Source organism: Amblyraja radiata, chromosome 20, assembly GCF_010909765.2.
Source record: "Amblyraja radiata isolate CabotCenter1 chromosome 20, sAmbRad1.1.pri, whole genome shotgun sequence".
NCBI lineage: Eukaryota > Metazoa > Chordata > Chondrichthyes > Rajiformes > Rajidae > Amblyraja > Amblyraja radiata.
The window spans coordinates 30,183,162-30,207,372 of NC_045975.1; the positions used below are offsets into that span (position 1 = coordinate 30,183,162).

General features: G+C 44.2%; 1 protein-coding gene and 1 long non-coding RNA gene across 2 annotated transcripts in view; one reads left to right on the forward strand and one right to left on the reverse strand.

Moving 5' to 3' along the window:
- Nucleotides 1-24,211, forward strand: part of kcnq1 (potassium voltage-gated channel subfamily Q member 1) — a 654,391-nt gene that overhangs the window by 342,539 nt on the left and 287,641 nt on the right. The window lies entirely within an intron of this gene.
- On the reverse strand, nucleotides 435-21,122 carry LOC116984801. The gene is made up of 3 exons (XR_004415123.1): nucleotides 21,107-21,122; nucleotides 10,591-10,597; nucleotides 435-488 (listed from the first exon to the last, which is right to left on the reverse strand). It is a non-coding gene; the product is annotated as an uncharacterized LOC116984801 (long non-coding RNA).

The following is a 24,211-nucleotide window of genomic DNA, read 5'->3' on the forward strand; positions in this document are numbered from 1 at the left end:
TCACCCAGAGTCTTTCTTTCACTAACCATCTTCTTGCAAACACTTTCAATCTTCAGAGCCTTATTTTTCTGCTCTTCCGTTTTACATATTATTAACAAGTTCCCGTCTCTCAAAATCTTAGCTGTTTCCACCTCTCCTACCTTCTTCTTTAGCTCCCTGGATAAAGCTATCGGACTTAAATTGACATGCTCATCTTCCTTTCTAAATTTCAGTATTATTTTAACCTCCTTCCTTTCAACCTTTTTCCGAACCGTTCTCCTATCCTCTTCTGAACTGTTCTCTTCAAAACTCCTTTTGCTGTTTTGGCTGAGCTCGTTTTGCCTGAATCCTCCTTCTCCTTGATTCCTCCCTAATCTCCGACTAGACACTGCCGTCCAGTCACCATAAACCCTATCATCTTGACCTTCGTCATCGTCTAATCCTACTTTAGTTGCCATTTGATCCAGTCACAAACCAGTTTATGCCAACCGCCAACTCCTAGTCCCTCTCTCCCTTCCACACGGGAGCCCCGCGGCGACGCTCCTCCGCCATCTTTTCGGAGTCATGTTTGAGCTTTGATTAATGGCCTTGCTTCTCTATAATTTTGCTGGATTAGCATCCTGATGCCAGCTAATCACTGTCTGGAGAGTAAATGCCTCTTTCTTTTGATTTGTGAAAGGTGTTAAATTGTAACGTTCATGTTTTTTTAAACCTACTGACTACCACAAATTCTGAAACCCACAAAAAAGGAATAGATGGAAAAGAAGTCAAAATACAACACACTGTTTCCTTTGAAGATTTTTCTCATTCAAAAACCCAACGCAGGTGTCGACATCCGAGCTAACAGCTACTCAATCTAAAGAAAAAACTGAAAGATAAACATAGATTTATGCATAAAAAAGCTGGAGTAAATCCGCGGGTCAGGCAGCATCTCTGGAGAAAAGGAATAGGTGGCATTTCGGGTCGAGACCCTTCGTCAGAGTGAGATGGCGCCTGCCTGCGGCGACTTTTGCGGAGCTCCGGAAAATAAAAGGCTCAACTACAACTTCCAACAACTTACCTGGATCAGAAAAACGGCAGATATCGGTGCCGTTTCGGACAAGCTGATTGAGATCCTCAAGGCTCTCGCAATTTCGCGAGCTCCCGCAGCTGCGGGAATCCAGGACTTTAAACTTTCCCACACTGGCTGTGGAACTCCCGACCCGACTGTGGATCACAGGTACTGTACCTTGAAACGCCGGGATGACCCCCAGAGCCGACGGGCTGGATCTCCCAGCAACAACGGAGCTGCAGTTGCCGACTTTGAGGGAACCCCTGTTCGTTACGGAGCTGGAGCTGCCGTCTGTGAGGGAATCCCCGTTCCAGCGCAGGTCCGCAGAAACAGCAGGTACAGCAAACACAGTACCTGGAAACAAAGGGGAAGCCTCCATTGTGTCCGGAAACGTGGCCGTCGGGCAGGACTTCAGGTCAGAATGAAGCGCAGGGGCCTCCGGCCCCCTCTCCCTACTATCCTACTGGCTAATGTACAGTCCCTTGAAAACAAAGTGGAGGACTTAAGGGCAAGACTGCTTTATCAAAGGGAGCTGAGGGAATGCTCTGTGTTCTGTTTCACAGAGACATGGCTCACCCCCAGCTCCCCAGACTCAGCGGTCCAGCCTGAAGGGTTCTCCATCCACCGCATGGACCGTACCCTGGCATCTGGGAAAGGGAGAGGAGGGGGCGTCTGCCTCATGGTCAACTCTGCGTGGTGTTCCGACGTGGCAGTCCTGTCCAACTCCTGCTCTCCACACCTCGAACATCTGGCGGTGAAGTGCCGTCCCTTCTACCTCCCGAGAGAATTCACCTCCGTTATCCTGACCGCGGTCTACATCCCACCCCAGGCAGACGTCCGTCTGGCACTGGAGGAGCTGCAGGCCGTGGTCAACAAACACCAGACGTCTTACCCCGAGGCATTTACCACCATTGCTGGGGACTTCAATAAGGCGAACCTCAAGAAATCACTCCCCAACTTCCACCAACATGTCTCCTGCTGCACCAGAGGACCAAACACCCTCGACCACTGCTACACCACCATCAAGAATGCCTATCGTTCTATCCCTCGCCCTCACTTCGGTAAATCCGACCATACCGCGGTGCTGCTTCTTCCTGCCTACAAGCAGCAATTAAAGAGCGCACCCCCAGAAGTGAGGACAGCACAGAGCTGGTCGGGGGGGGGCAGAAGAACAACTCCAGGACTGTTTGGAGTCTGTAGACTGGGCAATGTTCAAGGACTCGGCAACGGACTTGAACGAATACGCCACAGTCGTTACAGACTTCATAAAGAAATGTGTGGAGGACTGCATCCCTACAAAAACCTTCCGAGTGTTTCCCAATCAGAAACCTTGGATGAACTTTGAGATCCGCACTCTCCTGAAGTCCAGACACAGGGCATTCACCTCCGATGATACAGTGGCCTACATGAAGACCAGATACGACCTTGGTAAGGCCATCAGAAAGGCCAAAAGGGACTTCTGCTCCAAACTGGAGGACGAGACAGATGTTCGGCAGCTGTGGCAGGGTCTGAATGCAATCACCTCCTACAAGGCAAAACCAGGAGGCAGCTCGAATGCCGGTGTAACATCACTCCCTGACGAGCTCAATGCATTTTACGCACGCTTTGACAGGGAGAATACTGATGTGCCTTCCCGATCCCCCATTCGCTGCGATGGCATTTCAGTCTCAGTCACAGAGGCCGATGTCAGGAAATCCTTCAGAGGGGTGAACCCCCGAAAAGCACCTGGTCCTGATGGTATACCCGGCCGTGTTCTAAAAACCTGTGCGGACCAACTGGCGGGAGTTTTTACGGACATTTTCAATCTCTCACTTCTGAGGTCTGAGGTCCCCACCTGCTTTAAAAGGGCATCAATTATACCGGTGCCCAAGAAGAGTAAGGTGACATGCCTCAATGACTATCGACCAGTGGCACTAACGGCGGTGGTGATGAAGTGCTTTGAGAGGTTGATCATGGAGCAAATCAACTCCTACATCGACAAAAACCTGGACCCACTGCAGTTCGCGTACCGCCACAACAGATCAACGGTGGATGCGATCTCGCTGGCCCTCCACTCCGCACTGGACCACTTGGACAACAAAAACTCATATGTCAGGCTGTTATTCATTGATTACAGCTCGGCATTTAACACAATCATCCCCTCCAAACTGGTTACCAAACTCGCAGAACTGGGTCTCTGCGCATCCCTCTGCAACTGGATCCTCGACTTCCTCGTCCACAGACCACAGTCTGTTCGTATTGGTGGAAATGTGTCAGCCTCAATAACAATCAGCACGGGAGCACCTCAAGGCTGCGTGCTCAGCCCCCTGCTGTACTCACTCTATACCCATGACTGCGTAGCGAACCACAGTGCGAACTCCATCATCAAGTTCGCTGACGACACCACTATTGTGGGGCGTATCACTGATGGGGATGAGTCAGAGTACAGAAGAGAGATCGAGCAACTGTCCATATGGTGCCAGCGCAATAACCTGGCCCTCAACACCAGCAAAACCAAGGAACTGATTGTGGACTTTGGAAGGAGTAGGAGGGGGACCCACAGCCCCATTTATATCAACGGGTTGATGGTTGAAAGGGTCAAGAGCTTCAAATTCCTGGGCGTGCACATCTCTGAAGATCTTTCCTGGTCCGAGAACACTAATGCAATCATCAAAAAAGCACATCAGCGCCTCTACTTCCTGAGAAGATTACGGAGAGTCGGATTGTCAAGGAAGACTCTCTCTAATTTCTACAGGTGCACAGTCGAGAGCATGCTGACCGGTTGCATCGTGGCTTGGTTCGGCAATTTGAGCGCCCTGGAAAGGAAAAGACTACAAAAAGTAGTAAACACTGCCCAGTCCATCATCGGCTCTGACCTTCCTTCCATCGAGGGGATCTATCGCAGTCGCTGCCTCAAAAAGGCTGGCAGTATCATGAAAGACCCACACCATCCGGGCCACACACTCATCTCCCTGCTACCTTCAGGTAGAAGGTACAGGAGCCTGAAGACTGCAACAACCAGGTTCAGGAATAGTTACTTCCCCTCAGCCATCAGGCTATTAAACCTGGCTCGGACAAAACTCTGATTATTACCAACCACTTTCTGTTATTTGCACTATCAGTTTATTTATTCATGTGTGTATATATTTATATCATGGTATATGGACACATTTATCTGTTTTGTAGTAAATGCCTACTATTTTCTGTGTGCTTAAGCAAAGCAAGAATTTCATTGTCCTATACAGGGACACATGACAATAAACTAACTTGAACTTGAACTTGAACTTGAGTCAGGGGAGAGGGAACCGAGAGGTATGGAAAGTGTCTCGACCCAAAATTTTACATATCCCTTTTCTCCAGAGGCACAGAGCATCTCAACCAGAAATGTCACCTTTTCCTTTTCTCCAGAAATGCTGCCTGACTTTGCTGATTTACTCCAGCATTCCATGTCTATCTTCAGTGTAAATCAACATCTGCGGTTCCTTCCTACACGTAGATTTATGCATCCTCTACTCAATCGCAACAATTAGTGTCTGTGTACTATCTTCAACATAATAAAAATTCAAAGGCAGTCCATGAGAGTGTTGTCAAATAGAGCTTGGCACCAAGCCATGTAAAGAGATGGAGAAAACGAAATAAAGAGAACCTGAGGGGCACCATTTTCTACTGAAAGGGCAGTAGATTTATGGAACGAGCTGCCAGAGGAGGTAGTTGAACCAAGTACTATCACAACATTTAAAAAACATTTGGACAGGTGCATGGATAGGTTAGGTTTAGAGGGAGATGGGGCCAACACAGGCAGCTGGGACTAGTGTAGTTGGGGCATGTTGGTCAGCATGGGCAAGATAGAATGGAGTGGAATACTTTACTGTCCCATGTGACAAGCCACAGTGAAACTCTTTGCTTGCATACACAAGGAATGCAAATAGCAGCCACCCAAGGCGCTGACAACGTTACAGTTGGGCTGAAGGACCTGTTTACATGCTCTATGACTATCTTTGAGGGAGAAAGAGATTCAGAGACCCAGATAAATTTAGGTTGTAACCAGTCTTTGCTAGCTGAAGATACCAGAACCAATTGTACAACTAAAACCGAGGGTGATTAAGAAACCAGGACTGGAGGATTGTGGAAACCTCTGAGGTATTGTTTCACATTAACTCGGAGGGCAAGGGTCTGGCAAATGAATGGGACTTGATTTGCAGCAGAGTTTGGCATGATCTCAGGTAAAAAATAAATAATAATAAAAAATCTACTATACAGTTTCAAGAATGAGAATTTAGTAAAACGCTAATTGGAAACAATTTTCCGTTATTCATCGGTCTGAAGAAGGGTTCCGACCCGAAAAGTTATCTGTCCGTTTCCTTCCACAGATGTTGCCTGACCCGCTGAGTTTCCCCAGTTGTTTGTTTTTCCATTAACCATTAACCTGTTGCTAAATTGCCCTCCACAAATGATTGAGTTACACATTTAGGCAATGCAGTTGCTCAGGCCGTTATGAGAAGGGCAAGAACCAAATAACACTCATACAACACCTGTCTTCAAATGTCCCACTTGAGATTTTCACTGGGCTTCACAGACTAATGATCAAGTATTGTCACAGTTGTTTAAGACAAATAGAACACCAAGGCTGCATAGTAATAATATGGGGGATTGATTTAATGTCAGAAACTTTCTTAGATATTCTGCTCCCATGATAGACCAGGATCCTGTTACTTTATCAATAGAGCAGACACCTGTTGGTTTGCTTGGACTAGGTTTCTGATGCACTTAGAAAGCAGAAAGAGGTTTCTGGCCAATTTGTTTTACTACTGTTTGTTGTGGGATAAATATCAGACCAATGTCGGAAAAAATATTTTAGCTCCTCCCAGAATAGCAGAATTCCATTCTAACCTGAGAAGACAAAAGATGAAAAAATCAGAATCTGAGAGAGACAGAACAATCTACTTAAAGCAAGAGGAGGCAAACTAAAACTTGAGTTATCAGATAGACACAAAAAGCTGAAGTAAAGGGCCTGTCCCATTGGGGCGTTATTTGCGCATCATTTACGCGACATCATTTACGCGTCACGACGCAAGACGCGCGCATTGCGTGCATTACGCGCGCAGGCGCGTGGTGAGACGTGGTGACGTAGGTAGTGATGCGCAGTGAGCGCGCGGCGTCCCAGGATTTTGGAATGCTCAAAATCCTCACGTGCCACCTGCGTGCCGTACAAATGATGCCCAAGTGGGACAGGCCCTTTACTCAGCGGGACAGGCAGCATTTCTGGTGAGAAGGAATGGGTAGCGTTTTGGGTCAAGACCCTTCTTCAGACTGACGTCAGGGGAGAGAGAGACATACATAAGGTTGTGTAAGTTGTGAAAACAGGGCAAAGGGAATGGACATCAAGGAAAATGTAGAACAGATCATTGTTAGCTGGGAGAAAGTAACAACAAAGCAAACAGAAACAAAATGTAGTCAGAGACAGTTAAACTGGACGGAGAACTAGGAAGGGGGAGGGATGGAGACAGTGGGAAAGCAAGGGTTACTTGAAGATAGAGAAGTAAATTTACCAATTTCCTTTTGGGGATATGGAAGCCTTTTATTTGCAGAGATTAGTGGAGTAAATTCTATTGGATGCTATATTACTGAGGGCATAAATACAGATGCAGTAATTGCCCAATTCAAGCATACAACATTTGTTTAATGTCAATGTTACAGTTATGAGAACCAGCGCTCCAAATAATGCCATTTTAACATCAATAGTCAAGAGTGGTTAATTGTCACATGTACCGAAACGAAACAATGACATTTTTACTTGCAGCAACATAACGGGTTTGTAGACACTGTTGCCACGTGTGCTAATGTACAGTGAAAAGCTTTTGTTGTGTGCTATCCAGTCAGCGGGAAGACAATACATGATTACAATCGAGCCATTAGCTTGCCATCGAGATAATAGATAATATAATAAACAAAACTAGAGTTCAATAAATAAAAAAATTAATATGGTGCAAAACAAAACAATGCCCAGGTCCCTTAAGCAACTAAGGTAGTTTGTAAATTGAAGTTTAGTTGGGGTTTGTAGTGTTCAATAGCCTGACGGTCATTGGGCAGAAGCTGTCTTAATCCTAAACCTTGACATCCTATTTCCAACTCTTATACCTTCTTCACGATGGCAAGAGTGAAAAGAAAGTGTGGCCAGGGGCCTTGATGATGCTGGGAACTTTTCTAAATCTCTTTCATTCAAAAGTCACACTGGATCTGCTAAATTAAGTAGTTCTTACATAATAAATATCCCTCTCAATCTGCCCTATCCATGTACCTGTCTAATTTCTTCTTAAACATTCCGATCGTCCCTGACTGAACTACCCCTTCCGGCAGCTTGATCCATACACCCACCACCCTTTGTGTGAGAAAGTTAACCCTCAGATCTTTCCCCCTTCACCTTAAACCTATCTCCTCTGGTTCTTGATTCCCCTACTCTGGGCAAGAGACGCTGTGCGTCTACCCGATCAATTCCACTTCATTGGTCGATAGGGTTCTTGAGTGAAATGAAGGCCTGATATGAATGGAAGTTTGTTTTTCTTTCTGCGCCCTAATTAATATATTCGGCTGTGCTTTATTTGCGAGATTCCAGAACAGAAAAGCATTGTTTGATTTGGAGTTATTAACTAGACCTGCACGATTCCTGCTCTTTTGAGTTTCTCAACAGGAAGGACCAGTTGAATCCTTTACAACCATTTATATTGAGAGTGAAACGATCTTTTCACACATTGAAGAATCCAAGTATTGTGTGGCAGCATTAAAGCATTGCCTTCAGTAAAGATGCCCACAACATGCTTGTACCGGGGGGTCCCACTGACGAGAACAAAGTGGAAAGTTAAAGCTTTCATTGTTTCCCATATGGAATGAGTTTGACCTTAGACCCCACAGTTGAAACTTATTGTAGGGTTAAAATGGTAATGGGAGTTTTAATGAGTAATTGCAGAATCTGCCTTGTTGCTTCTGAATGCAGGTCTTTTGCTGAAAGCTGATAATATGTTGTAAATTATCACCAGTGACTTTAATTTTTTTCCAGTTTTTTTAAATCCTTTTTGTTGAAATTGAGCTCAACACAAATGCCCCTCTGTTCCTCGTCCTATACTAACACCGTCCACAAATAATGGGAGGGAAAGGGTGGTGAAAGATCAACTCTCCGCTCCTGTATGCTCCAGGATTCCTCGGCCTTTTCCAGGCCTGCACTGGGACCATCTCAGGAAATAAAATGCTTTGGAATTTTCAGGCCCATTCTCACCTTTTTCCTCATGCAAATGAGATGTCCAGAGTGGTGGTGCTGTAATGGAGAGATTTGTCTGTGATTTGCTTGTCCAGCTGCTGGTAGAGCTAACCATCCGTGGCCACAAAACATACCTGTCACTTCCCCAGCAAAAATATTAGTTCTTCCACCACCCTGCTTTCAATCAGGTAGTGTCCCATTCACTCATAATCAATGCTCAAATCTAAATTACTGATTAACATTGAAAAGGAAATGTCAGAAATAACCTATTGCATCTGTGAATTGAATGGTAAGAGTTAACGTTTCAGGTCGATAATAATTCAATCGGATTTGGTCTTTGGGACTTTAATGTTTTGTCTATGTTTGGACTAATGCTCTGAAAAGGATTGGGCAGAGTTGTCTTGACAATCTTGGGTGTCGCAATGGTGCAACAGTAGAGTTGCTGCCTTACAGAGCAAGAGACCCAGGCTCAATCCTGACTACGGGTGCTGTCTGTACGGAGTTTGTATGTTCTCCCCGTGCGCGCGGGTTTTCTCCGGGTGTTCTGATGTCCTCCCGCACTCCAAAGACATACAGGTTTGTACGTTAATTGGGTAAAAATTGTAAATTGTCCCTAATGTGTAGTGCGTAACAGGGATCGCAGGTCGTGTTCGTTTTCTAGGTCTGCACAAAACTTGAGAGTCTTTAATTTACAAAATAAGTCTTTAATGCTTTACTCAATGCTGGCAGCAAGACTACTCAAATGGCTGCACCCTCACACACTACAGACAGGATAAACTATATACAAAAACATCTCCCTTTGTCCTGTGCAGTGCCACCTGCTGCATGGGAGGAGCCACAGGTCCTCCCACCCCACACAGTCCACCAAACATCACACACGGACTCGGTGGGCCAAAGGGCCTGTTTTCCACGCTATATCTCTGAACTGAACTAGATCCCATAATGAGCGTCAGTGAGCTTGATAACATGGTGCATGATGGCTTCCATCACATTGTTGATGATTGAGAGTAAACTATTGGGCAGTATTTAGCCTGAATGCATTTTTTTTTGTTTATTGTCAACAAGACTTCCCTGGGCAATTTTCAATACCATTGGAAAGATTGCAGTGTTGTAAGCACTTGGAACTGCTGGTTCTAGAGAGCAGGTCCGCAGCACTGCAGTTGGTGTGTCGTCTGGTCTAAAGACCTCAGCAATGTCCAACGCTCTCAGCCATTTCTTGATATCACATGGAGTGAATTGAATTTCACTGCCGACTCCTTTCTGTGTCAACGAGGATCTGACAATCATTTATTTGACACTTTATAGTTTAGTTTAGTTTATTTTAGAGATACAGCACGGAAACAGCACTTTAGCCCACCGAGTCCACGCCGACCAGTAATCCCCATACATTAACATTTTCCAACACACTAGGGGCAATTTACATTTACACCAAGCCAATCAGTCTACAAACCTGTACATTGTTGGAGTGTGGGAGGAAACCGGAGCACCAGGGATAAAACCCACTCAGGCCACAGGGAGAGCGTAAAAAACCGTATCTCCTCCATTGCTTCCACATTCTTCACTCACTTGCTCTCAGCAACCATCCATGTGGTTCATGACGGTATTGCTCAAACATATAAACACTTAGCAATTTATCTTGGGCTTTAATGCAATGTTTATTCGCTGCTTCACTGATGCAGCAATATGAACGATAGAGTGAACATTACTATGATCAACATGCAAAGATCACATACAATCTTGTCTCTTAAAGAATAACTATTTCCCTTTGCAATTACAATTTGTCATCTCTCATGCTCATCTGCAATTTCCATTCTTCCTCTGTTGCTTTGGTTCCCAAAGGTCCTGTACTGACGAGGCAGTTTTATACTCTTCAATCCTAATTTTTTGTTTGCTTATTTACTATATAAGATAGCCTTTGTCCTCAAGATAAGAGACTTGGACCAGGATCCTGTCCTGATGTGATCCTTGATGTTACTGATATTCCAAGTACATCAAGATTATAATCTTTTGCAGTTTGCACAAATTATTTTATCTGTAACAACCATTTATTTAAGGAAAATACTTCTAGAATCTATTGGCAAGTATTATTCTGCAAGGACGTTTAATGGCTGCTGTAATGCAGCTTCAAATATCTTGGCCTGAAACTTCGAGCAAGTCAGTGTACACACCACATTGGTCCAGGACCTCTGGCTCATCCCGATTTTTCCTAGGGATTTTGCACCCTGTATTTATCTCTGAATTTTCTTGCAAAGTGCATGGAAGTCAAATTAAAACTAATTTGAGGAAAGTTTGGACCTTTGAGCATTGCTTTTTCCTTTAAAAGGGGTACTTTTAAGCTCCCCATTGAAGACCTGAGAACTGTTGTTTCTTTAAGCTATGACTGGTTAATTTTAGCTACATTCCAACTTGTTTCCATGTTTAACGCTGCCGTTTCTGCACTGCCGCTCATGTCTCTTCTGCTTTCTGGAGTTGAACATTAATTCTGCAACATTTAGTCACAGCAGAGTGAAGATTTCAGCTGCAACTGTGTTACTCAGCACAGTGCGACCATTGAACCTTGCTGCGAATCACACAAAATAGGAGGCCACTCGATCCATTATGTGTGGACCAGTTCTTTGGAAAAGGCACTGTCCTGATCTTTCCATTAGTCCTCAGAATTACCAAGTAAACTTTCAAATCTGCTTCTATCATTCATTCAAGCAGTGCATGACAACTAATTGTTTCTAAAGACATCCTCATTACTCTCTTAATTACCAGTACATTAACTCTATTTCCTATATTTAGGGGGATGCATTCACCCATCTAAATATACAATTCAATAATTCAGTGATACTTTCATTGTCACTTGTACCTAGGTAGAGTGAAATTCTTGTATGCGATGCACAAAATACACAAAAGTCACCATGTTTCTGGCACTGACAACATTACTAAAGTACTCATTAAAGTCACGTTGGTCTTGTTTCGTTCTCGGTGACCCCCCACCACTAGGTCCCTCTTAGTTTTCAGCGGCCCCCCTACACTTAGCTTAGATGTTTAAATGGTAGAGGGAGGAAAATCAAATTTGCAAAAGACTGAGACCTTGAATAAGAAGGTATTAAAATGGTTTAATATAAATCGCAAGACAGCATTACAAATCATTCATCCATCACTTTCTCAGCTTTGAAAACAACTCTGAAATTTTATATCATTAGCAAGCACCTTAAAAAAAAAATTAATGGGATTAAGATCCCAGTTGCGGCCACTAATCTTTCATTCTGCTAATGCTGCATTGAACAGTATGAGTCCTGGAAGTTCACGCATCATGTGGACATCATCTTGTCTCTAAAGATGTACTTTGAGTCAATGGGTGGTGTTACCAAGGCAACGGCAGATTTGGCTGATTTGTCCAAATGCCTGTTACATTCAAAGAAACGTTAAAAGGCAACTTACTGAAAAGGACATATTAACTCAGTGTGGAGAGATGCCAGCTCCTCCAAGCAAATGTTATGCTGTTTAGTGATGTCTCATACCTCCCCTTGCTGTTGCAAATTTTGATTTTGATTCCAGAATTCTGGCTTAGCTGTCAGGAAATGCATTTGCGATCCTAAGTGACACAGCGCAGTAGGCATCTTCCATGTTCTCCAGTCAGCAAATACTACATGGAAGGTTAATTGTTAAGACTGAACCACACCAATCCAAATACAGCAGGGAATGAAATAAAAACAGCTTTGAGTACACAGGGGACTTCAGTTGACTTATGGAAACTGTTGTCAAGCCATCCAAACATGACCAAGCTGTAACAATGAGTACTGGCACAACTTCGACCGTCTGTTCCACACAAGTTGCCAAGCAACCTTTATGTCCATCAGCTCACTGTTGGACGGACTAGCTCTGTGCTGATACATTTATATTACAAACGTTGATCTGGATTCATTCCAGTGCCAAAACCTTGATATCCATAGAAACAGCAGGCAGTTTATCTGGGCTTTTTGCGGTGGGGGAAGCATAGTCCCTCATTGGAGATGCTCGGACTATCTTTAATCGGACTTTACAGAATGTTATCTTGCACTAGACGTTATTCCCTTTATCCTGCATCTGTACACTGTGGACAGCTTGATTGTAATTATATATGGTCTGTCCGTTGACTGGAAAGCATGCAACAAAATAGCTATCTGAAGATAGAAGCAAAATGCTGGAGTAACTCAGCAGGACAGGCAGCATCTCTGGATAGAAGGAATGGGTGACGTTTTGGGTCGAGACCCTTCTTTAAGCTTTTCTCTTTACCATGGTACACGTGACAATAAACTAAACTAAATTAAAACTAGTGTGAAGGGACCTTCATGAAAACGGGTGTCTAAACAGAGTGGTGATGGGTTCTTTAAGAAAATAATGCCAATTGGAAAACACCTTTTTGAAATTAATTCCTATAAGGAGAATAGAACCATAAAATGAAGAAACCATTCAATTTATAACTGGTGATTATCCAAAACCCAGAACAAACCTGTCCTGAGATAGACATAAAATGCTGGAATAACTCTGCGGGACATGCTGCATCTCTGGAGAGAAGGAATGGGTGACGTTTCGGGTCGAGACCCTTCTTCCGTCCCGCTGAGTTAGTACAGCATTTTGTGACTATCTTCGGTGTAAACCAGCATCTGCAGTTCCTTCCTACACTAACTTGCCCTGACATTAGCTGCACTGGATAGTATGACAGCTAATTCCACTGTCTATTAGGATTGAGATTTGATTTGAGATTTTACCTCAGAATATGTGAGGATCCAAACTACAAACTGTCTTGGTTGCACTGGAGACGTTGAAGCTTTTTTTGGCACTCATATTGTATTTATTTAATTTATTGAACTCTTCAAATGTATTTTGTTATCTATGACTCCTCTGTTTGCAGACCTGTTCATTTCATTGTTCCATTTTTGGTACATATAAAAATTCTTGGCTCCTGATAGTAGAAACATTCTTGACTCTCGACAGTCTAGTCCAGAACATGACTAAATCACTGACTGTTTCTTACTTTGCATTAATAAAGTGTTGGTAAACAATAATTTAAGGAGGTAGGTAGAGGAAGGTAGGCAAATTGCTGGAGTAACTCAGTGGACAGGCAGCATCTCTGGAGAGAAGGAATGGGCGACGTTTCGGGTCGAGACCCTTCTTTAGAATTTAAGGAGGTATTTACCTTATACATCCTTTAGCACCAATCAGCATCCATGTTGCTCTGAAAATAAATCTTTTGTATGAATTCAGAGGATATTCACTAAATGAATGTGAAGTGAAGCAGAGAGAGGCTGTGTTCCATATAATCTGCCTTTATTGTTCAGTAGTGAGTCTGGACTTGGCTGTTTTTAACTGGTACAGCTGCTGCCTCACAGCGCCTGAGACCCGGGTTCGATCCTAACGTCAGGTGCTGTCTGTGCGAAGTTTGCATGTTCTCTCTGTGATTGCATGAATTTTCTCAGAGTGCTCCGGTTTCTTCCTATCTCATGTGCATGGAATGAGAAAGTGTGATAAAGTAGAATGAGTGTGAACGATACTTGCCGTGGTTTTTGGTGCACTGAAGGGCCTATTTCCATGCTGTATCTACAAAAAATGAAACTGCCACTATAGATCAGTGAATGCTCCTTTGAAAGACTAACCTCCCCCCACCAACCCGGTCCTCCCCATCGAGAAAAGTCCCTGATTCATCCCGCTTTAAGTCTGTGTTGATAAATTGCTTGGCTTTTGCTGTTTGTGATGGCTTGCACAGATAGGACAAATGGTTTGTTTCTCCAAAGAGACCCACGCCCTTTCTGTTGATAAACTGCATTTAGTCCTGAATTTGAACTTGTTGCTACCCAAGCTCGCTGTCACACAATTGGCCTTTTGCATTGCTTACTTTTTCATACATTAAACATCACATGATTCTGGGCAATTATGGGTTTTTTTTTGTGGATTATAGATGGTGTATAGAATAGGAAGCCCAAAAACGATTCCTCATCAAATCGCTTGATGCAGAGACTCTGGGGTTTTTTTTCTGTACCTTCAGTGTTGAAATCATTTTGTAAAAATAGCATTCAGGGTCATAATACAAAAATTCCTTTGAGATCTCAGGGCAAAATTATAAAGTGCCTATCGGATTTCATATCAGAAAATAGTTCGGACTTCATCAGACTTCAATTAGGTGCGGCACAGTGGCGCAGCGGTAGAGTTGCTGCCTTGCAGCGCCAGAGACCTGGGTTTGATCTTGAATATGATTGCTGTTTGTATGGAGTTTGTACGTTCTCCCCATGACCACGTGGGTTTTCCCTGGGAGCTCCAGTTTCCTCCCACACTCCAAAGATGTACAGGTTTGTAGATTAATTGGCTTTGGTAAAGATTGTAAATTGTCCCTATTGTATAGGATAAAGCTAGTATACAGGGATTGCTGGTCGGCGCAGACTAGGTGGGCCGAAGGGGCCTGTTTCCAAGCTGTATCTCTAAACTAAGCTAAACCAAACAATGTTTATGTCTTTACACTAAATGTTGTACCCATTATCCTTTATCTTTATCTGTGCACTGTGGATGGCTTGATTGTATTCTTCTGTAATCTTTTCTTTGACTGGGCAGCACGCTAGCAAAAGCTTTTCACTGTATCTCGGTGCACTTGACAATAATAAACTAAACTAAACTAGTTGATATTCACATTGGTTGATTTTCATGGTAGATTCATGAGATTTAAATTCAACCCATGATTATGTAAGGTGATGAGTGAAACAGCCAATGAACCACTTCTGAGGTGTGGTTAGTATTGGAATAATTCATAACTTTCCATGTTCTGTTCGATGGACCTTTGTATCTTTGTTTGTGCCAGAAATGGCAGTCTTGTGTACTGCTGAGGTGTGCTCTATGATTTTACTGGATTGTATACAAAACAAAGGACTTCACTGTACCTCGGTACATGTGACAATAAAGTATCATTGAATCATTGATCAACCTCTTTCATTGAATAAAAGATTTAGCCACTTTGCGCATGTCTTTCCCTTCCACTCCTACATGTTGTTGAGACGCTGAATGTTTAAATCTCTCCAACCTTTCCGGAGACTATAGATAGGGGAGAGCCATTACAGGTCATATTGGGTAGGAAGGAACTGCAGATGCTGGTTTAAACCGAAGATAGGTACTAAAAGCTGGAGTAACTCAGCGGGACAGGCAGCATCTCTGGAGGAGAGGGTGATGTTTTGGGCCAAGACCCTTCTACAGACCGGATGAGATTCCTAAATCACAAGTGTATCGGAGCTGTAAAATTGCATTTAATTTAATGGAATGAAGGTACCAGCGTTAACCTTAGCTGAGTTTCCGCAGCAACTGAGGGCCAATGAGCGTCGGAAATGAATTTCAGTGAGATTAACCTCGGACTAACCCTCACTAAATCTTGGAGGACAAACCGAGTGGTGTCAGTCACGGGTGAGTGGAGAGAGTCGGCAAGATGTGGGTTCAATACCTGACCTTGAACCAAATCCTGGCTGAGATCTAATGTACTATTGTGGGGCAGCTGCACCAGCAGAGCTGTCAACTGGGGGGCTCTCTGCACACGGGAATCTTCAGGAAGGATCCACGATTTGAAGAAGAGCAGAGTAGTCCTGCATGGTGTACCCAATATTTACCATTTGTCTAGCTTCACCAAAATAGTTTAGATGGTTTATACTTCATTTTATTTTGGGGGAATCATGCTGAATGCAAGTTTGCTCCGGCTTTTCCTACATTTTAATGATGTCTACGCTCGGGATCCTCGCGCCTCAACGCGACCTCGAGGTCGCGTAATTAGCGTGCCAAGGACACGTAAGTTGGACAGGTGCTTTTCTCTTCCCTTCTCGCTATCTCTCGCTCTCCGCTCCACCAACCAATACATTTTTCTGTTACTGTGAATCAGCCTTAATGGTTCAGTGATGCTTTATTACCACATCTGGAAAACACAGTGCAATTATTTTCAGTCCTATATTTGACACCATTTCCAAAGTCCAGTCCACGCTCTTGGCCTTATGGAGCCATGTGCCCGATCCAGGCGAGTCCCAGGCGAATGCAGGGCCTCCAACTGTCTCCTTCATCTGGTCTGAAGAAGGGTCGACCCGAACTGTCAACCATTTGTTCTATCCAGAGATGCTGCCCTGTCCCGCTGAGTTACTCCAGCTGTTTGTGTCTGTCTTCATCTGATTGTTCAGCGAACCGATGTCCTATACCCACCCGGACACCTTTATGCCCCAGGGTCACCTCTTGCTGCTGACCTTGAGGGAGCGGAAGGTAAGACCCCAGTTCACTTTCCTAGCACCTTGCTCCTCGTGACAGGCTCCCTCCTCTTCGGTTCTCTGGTCTTCAGGGGACGAGCAGGGGCCGGGCTCAGCGGCTTCTGCCCGCCAGGTCTTCCTGTGTCCGGCCGCACTGCCCGCCGGGTCTTTCCTGGTCTTTTCTGAAGAAGGGTCCCAACCCAAAACGTCACCCATTCCTTCTCTCCAGCGATGCTGCTTGTCCTGCCGAGTTACTCCAGCACTTCTGTCCGGGTGGGTTCCCGTTTCCCGGGGGGGAGGGGGGGGGATTACTGAGATCCTCTCATTTTTACTTCAAATTCTCCATCTCTCCATCCTATATATCAGTGAGACCAAGCGCAGGCTCGGCGATCGTTTCGCTGAACACCTCCACTCTGTCCGCCTAGGACTACGCGATCTCCCAGTTGCCAAACAATTTAACTCTCCCTCCCATTTCAACACTGACCTTTCTGTCATGGGGCTCCTCCACTGAGGTCCAACAAAAAATGGACGAACTAGACCTCAAATTTAGCTTGGGCAGCGTACAACCCAGAGGTAATTTAGTTTAATTTATTTAGAGATACAGCGCGGAAACAGGCCCTTCCGCCTACTGCGTCTGTGCCGACCAGCGTTCCCCGCACATTAACACTATCCTACACTCACTAGGGACAATTATTTTTTACATTTACCAAGCCAATTAACCTACAAACCTGTACGTCTTTGGAGTGTGGGAGGAAACCGAAGATCTCGGAGAAAACCCACGCAGGTCACGGGGAGAACGTACAAACTCCGTACAGACAGCGCCCATAGTCAGCATCAAACCCGGGTCTCCGGCGCTGCATTCGCTGTATGGCAGCAACTCTACCGCTACGCCACCGTGACCGCCGAAATTGATTTCTCCAACCAGTAACCCTTGCTTTCCCTCGCTTTCCGTCCCTCCCCTACCCTGGTTCTCCAACCAGTTTCACTGGTCCAAAGATAGACACAAAATGCTGGAGTCAGTGGAACAGGCAGCATCTCTGGAGAGAAGGAATGGGTGACTTTTCGGGTCGAGACCCTTCTTCAGTCTCGACTCAAAACATCACCCATTCCTTACCTCCATAGAAGCTGCCTGTCCCGCTGAGTTACTCCAGCATTTTGTGCCTATATTTGGTTTAATTCAGCATCTGCAGTTCCTTCCTACACATCTCCATCTTTTTTTCTCCCTCAAGCTGACCGCTTTTTTCTGCCCTGGCTTTTCCTCCCTAATTCTGCCGTTCTCCCTCAGTGTGAATGCCTCTAAGATCCTCGAGACCCACCTGAGGCTTTCAGCAGCCCGCTGGAGGGGGTTCCACTCAGAAACAGCATTAGCAAAACAGAGTGTTCAAGAACGAACTGCAGATGCTGGAAAATCGAAGGTACACAAAAATGCTGGAGAAACTCAGCAGGTGCAGCAGCATCTATGGAGCGAAGGAAATAGGCAACGTTTCGGGCCGAAACATTACCTATTTCCTTCGCTCCATAGATGCTGCTGCACCCGCTGAGTTTCTCCAGCATTTTTGTGTACCTTAGCAAAACAGAGTGTTGCTTTCGCACCATGCCAGATTTTCCCTGCCATTTCTGAAAGACGTTTTCTGTTGCTTCACACTATCAAGAGGCATTCACAAATAAACCAAGTAGAAATGTTTTGCCAGGGTCATAGAATTTTTTTTTTAAATATATGGATGTCAATAATTCTTTCATATCTTAGGATCAAAACTGTAACCTGGTAACTTATAAATCCCGCATCGTTCAGTTGAGTGAATTGTGTCAGCAACAGTGCACCATTATTGTCCGAGTTTGTACACGGAGCTTGGTGGACCCCACTTGCTGCAGATCAAAGAGCTGCTTAGAGGATTAAATAAATGCTAACCAGAGCCTTAGGAGAATGGCTGCAATTGTCTCTCGGCTGTGTCATTAGAGATGTGTTCAGTGGATTATTGCTGGCGTGCCACTGATCAAAGGCAGGCTGATTGTGTCGGGGCCGTGCCTTACAGTCAGTGTGTGTTTGCATCCAAAGTGTGAGTCACCAAGGAGCTGAACGTGAAGCCAAGTCATTGTAGTCTGTTTATCCTGATGCAGTGGGCTGGCAGGAGCTGACGGTGCTGGGGTGGGGTGAGGGATTGCACTGCGAGGAAAAGAGTTTGATGAGGAATACTGTGGATCTGGGAAATTATGCTGTGGGTAGATAACGCTTCAGGACACAGTGAGACCAGGGGATATACATGTTTGAGGGAAGATGGTTTAAGACGTTGGCACTACATATAGACACAGTATGCTGGAGTAACTTAGTAGGACAGGCAGCATCTCGGGATAGAAGGAATGGGTGACGTTTCAGGTCGAGACCCTTCCTCAGACATGTTGTGCATCTGCGTCACAGCTTCAGCCCTGGCAACATCCTCATAAATCTTCTCTACACCCTTTCCAGCTCGATAACATCATTCCTATAACATGGTGCGCAGAACTGAACACAGTACTCCAAATGCGGCCTCTGCAATGTCTTACTGCAGCATGACCTCCCAACTTCTGTTACATTAAAAGATATGGCACTTGTCTGTAGGATGATTTTTGAGTGACAGATTTACAGTAATTTCAAAAAAAGGAAAACATTTGCAGGTTAACATGGTGGAATGGAGGAAGGAGGACTAAATGGGTAACACTTGCAAAGTATTAGTGCAGCTACTGAGTGGCAAATGATTTCCTTCTGTGTCATGTGAATCTATGATCATTCGCAATTCTGTATATGATTCAGGTGGGTTACTGTGGTCAAAGCTGAAGTCACAGAGTGATATTGAATTGACCTCGGGACCACCAGGCTAAGAGGAGAAAGATTTGCTGTGCACATTGGGTCTGAACAGGATTGGACTCCTTTGGGAGAGGTTTCTCCCAACAGGTAACACTCATTGCATTCGAACTTTGGTGGGATAAGTATCTGTTGGGTACTGGTTGGCTTTGAATTTCCCCGTAAACCCGTCAACAAGGAGTTAACACTTTTGTGAAAGTGAACGAGGAGCTCCATGCACAGACATCTTTCCATTCCTTTGAGACATGCACATGCATCCTCAGTGTTATGGAGCAAGCCCGTAACCTCATGTCTTTATTCTTTGAGCTGATTATGAGGAGGCCCACACCATTCCTTGCCTCCCACTTACACATGCCCCTGGGAAAAGATCAATGGGAAAGTCGGCTTCAGTCCAACTGCGTCACAGCAAAAGCAATGACAGATCTTTTGCTCACAGTGGCATCGTGGTTTACTGTGGCTTGTTGCTTCATTTGTATCGAAGCTCCCATCTGTAGAATGCACAATGGAAAAGGTAATCAAATGTAGTCCCCAGCTGTCCTTTAGAGCAGACATTTTGTTTAGGGAATGGCATTAGAGTTAATCTCCTGACTGAGGCAGCCTTTTGTATGATTCTCGCCAAAGCAACATCATACTTATTTATATTCTCCTGCGTGAGCTTTGCTGATAACTATCATGACCCCGAATGAGTGCAATCTGATAAAAAAAAGCGATGGCCTTTTAAACCTCTTCTCGCTGCGACTAACTTGTTAAACCCTCGACCACAGTGTTCCAGCCTGCAAACCTTCTTTCAATAATGCCAATAATTTCTGAAATCTTCCCTCACTATCCTTAGCCTCTTAAATCCATCTCGCCATTGCCAATCTCTTCAACCCTCTTTCAGTTATCAACCGCATCCATCATTTCTAACTCCTTGAACTGTCTCTTAACATTTTGTTTAAAAACACCTTGCCTGGCCATCGATGGAAAGAATATTGCAACACCACTGACTGAAAGTGCAGCACAAATTAATCTTTCTGAAATTAATATCTTGAAAGATTCAATCCTCATGCAAATGTGTAGGAAGGATCTGCAGATGCTGGTTTACATCGAAGATAAACACCAAAAGCCAGAGTACCTCAGCGGGTCAGGGCAGCATCTGTGGAGAAAAGGAATAGGTAACATTTCGGGTCGGGACCCTTCTTCAGACTGAGGGTCGGGCGAGAGAGAACGGAGAGGTTATGAATCATAGAACAAATGAATTATATGCAAAAAGACAGATCAAAGCCAGCAACGATGATCAATTAGCAAGTTTTATTCTTTACAATTGGGATACTTACAATGTGCGATGCCAAAGGGCAGCACAGTGGCACAGCGGTAGAGTTGCTGCCTTAGTGCCAGAGACTCGGGTTCGATCCTGATTATTGGTGCTGTCTGTATGGAGTTTGTACCTTCTCCCCGTGACTGCGTGGGTTTTCTCCGGGTGCTCCGGTTTTCTTCCACACTCCAAAGATATGTAGGTTTGTAGGTTAATTGGCTTCAATAAAATTGTCCCTAGCGTGTAGGATAGTGCTAGTGTATGGGGTGATTGCTGGTCAGTATAGACACGGTAGACCAAAGGGCCTGCTTCCACTCTGTATCCCTAGATTCTAAAAGTCAAATCAATGTATATGTTGATTATTTAGAATAAGCCTTTGAGATTGTAAATATTACCTGTGAAAGTACTACCATGTTTGAAACATTTGCCTTTGCATCTAAGAACTGAAAAGCTAAAAGCTGGATATTTAGATTGTTGTAATGACAAGGAACTGCAGATGCCTGTTTACCAAAGAAAGGTAAAATGCTGGAGTAACTCTGGGGCTCAAGCAGCATCTCGAGAGAACATACATAGGTAATGTTTCGTGTTGTGACCTTTCTTCGGATTGACTTGAGATGCTGCCTGACCCACTGAGTTATTCCAGTATTTTGTGTCTTTATTTGGATTGTTGACTCAGATCACTGCTTTTGGGTTAGTATGAATCTGAGTTGGACACTGCAAACACTGAACCAGAGAGGCTGTGGTCAAAATCTATCCTAATTTATGTTCAGTTTTAGGAAATTCACTTGTTTTTGAATTGCACATAATTTAGTTCGTTGAAGGGGTATTAAAGTTTAATCATGACAAATGCAAAGACTTCTTGTATTATTCTTCACTCTTTGGCTGAACTGCCAACCATGAGAGGAGATATTCCTGAATCTGACTGAAGTAGTCAGTTCTAGAGTTTCTGCAAGTGTGGACAGTGATGGTGAGTCTGAATGGGTGCTGCAATCTGACTGAATGTGACTGTCTCCTAGTCCAGCAGGAGCTTCTGGTGAGAAGCCACTTGGTGCTGGTCTCCTTGTAGTTGACAAATGTCAAGAGTGTTTTATTGTCATGTGTCCCAGGTAGAACAATGAACTTCTTACTTGCTGCAGCTCAACAAAATATTTAAACAAAGTACACAGTAAACAATATGATAAACAAGAGAGAAAAAAAGTTCAGTGTGTATACACACACACACACACACACACACACACACACACACACACACACACACACACACACACACATACACACACACACACACACACACACACACACACACACACACACACACACACATACACACACACACACACACACACACACACACACACACACACACACACACACACACACACACACACACACACACACAAACCCCTCTCAGTAGAATGTGATTAGTCTGAAGAAGGGTCTCATCCGGATACGTCAACCATTTCTTCTCTCCGGAGATGCTGCTGAGTTACTCCAGCTTTTTGTTGCAATCGTAATTAGTTTTAACCCGCATCTGCCTTATGTTCTGCAGAAACGAGGAACAGCAGATGTTGCTTTACAAAAAAAATCATATAGTGCTGGAGTAACTCAGCGGGCCAGGCAGCATCCCTTTTCAGGTTAGGACCCATCCTCAGTCTCAAGTCAGTCTGAAGAAGGGTCCCAATCTGAAACGTCACCTGTCCATGTTCTCCAGAGATGCTGCCTAACCCACTGAGTTACTCAACCACTTTTTGTGCCTTTTCTTATGTTCTGGTTGCTACTGAGAACCTTGAGGCCGTACATGGGGAGCCAACAAAACCCAGTGTAAATGCAGAGGGAATGTGCCACCTCGTGAACTATCACCTGCACACCCCATATGGCCCTCTCCTCTTACCTGTGACAGAGTCCCCAGTTCGTAAATTGGTCTGATTAGCCACTCAACCCATAAGGGTTGAGTGGGAGCAAGTCATCTTTGACCCTGCTGGAGCAGCGAAGGGAAAGAATATAGAGACAAAAGCATCTCTCGAGAGAAGGAATGGGTGATGTTTCGGGACGCGACCCTTCTTCAGAGAAAGAATATTTCCTTTCTGTTTATTAAATTTAGATTTATGGTAATGATTGTGAAGGCAAGTTGAAAAGAAAAACTTTAATAGATGCTACTGCTGTTTAAGTTTTTGATGAATAATTTAAAAGTGACAGAGAGCCGATATATGGTAAGACCCTTCTCCCATAATGAGGCATTGTGCTCGTACTATCTAGGCCATTCCTGGAACCTCCTCATCTATTGTATGGCTTTGCACATCTAAATGATGCTCTGTTGTGAGTGACATGAACTTTTCCTCTCTTACACTTGAGGCCTTAAAAGATCATAAACGTTTATGAGACACAGTGAAACAGGATCTTTGTTAGAGCTGAAGTGATTACAATGTTGTAAAATGCATAGCTGAAGTGTACACAGTAAGGCAGGGTGTCACACTGACCCTCAATGACCCACTTCTCACTTTGCTTCAGGAGGTCATACTTGTACAAGACTGGAACAAAACAGAAAGATTATTGATTACAGGGAAGCACATTAACCTCTTGAACCGATTGGAGACCACCCATTATATGTTAATGAGCACTATTCATGAGCATCATGTCACAATTGGAATAACTGCATACTAATGTGTTCTTATTAGTTCCCGCTGTTCCCCTGTCTGCATCGGGCAATACTATCAACAGCTTTTGAATGAAGCCTCGCGGTTATCAGGATTGCTCTTTTCCCATTTTTTACCATAAGGTGAGATTTGTACCACCTCACACTATACCCGTCTCCAAGGTAGATTGGAAGATTGCTGCAAGATAATCCTTAACTTCCACTATTTCTTCCCGCAAAAACTTTAAACTTATCCCATCCTCGATCACACAACCACTTAAGTGTCCCTGCTTTCTAGTTTTAATCCCAGCCAATATCTATACCACCTAATAATCTATTGCTACATTGGCAGTGTTCACTTTTAGATAAATGCCAAGTAGTCATTGGTACGTCTACCATGACTTTTGCCTCCACAAAATCGTTCCTTTTCTGGTCCCAAACAGGCACTAACCCATTTTTCGATGATCTGGTGTTTTTCTTATATATGCTTCAGGTACTTCACGCTTTCACATGGGACCCGCAGGTCTTTTCTGGCTTTACTTTTTAGTTTAATTCAAAGATACAGTGAGGAAACAGGCCCTTTGGCCCATCGAGCCATGCCAACCAGTGATCATCTGTACACAAGCACACTAGGGACAATTTCCAATTTTTACCAAAGCCAATTAACCTACAAAACTGCATATCTTTGAAGTATGGGAGGAAACCAGAGCATATGGAGAAAACGCATGCAGGTCATGGGGAGAACATACAAACTCCATACAGACAGCACCTGTAGTCAGGATCGAACCCAGGTCTCTGACGCTGTAAGGCAGCAACTCTAACACTGCGCAACCATATCACTCTTGTTGCCGAAACATAGGAACTGGACTTGAGGTGATCAACCTCGCTTCAGCATTCAATCAGTATCCACGGCCTTTTGAGGAAAAGAATATCCGATTTCCATCACTCTATATTTGA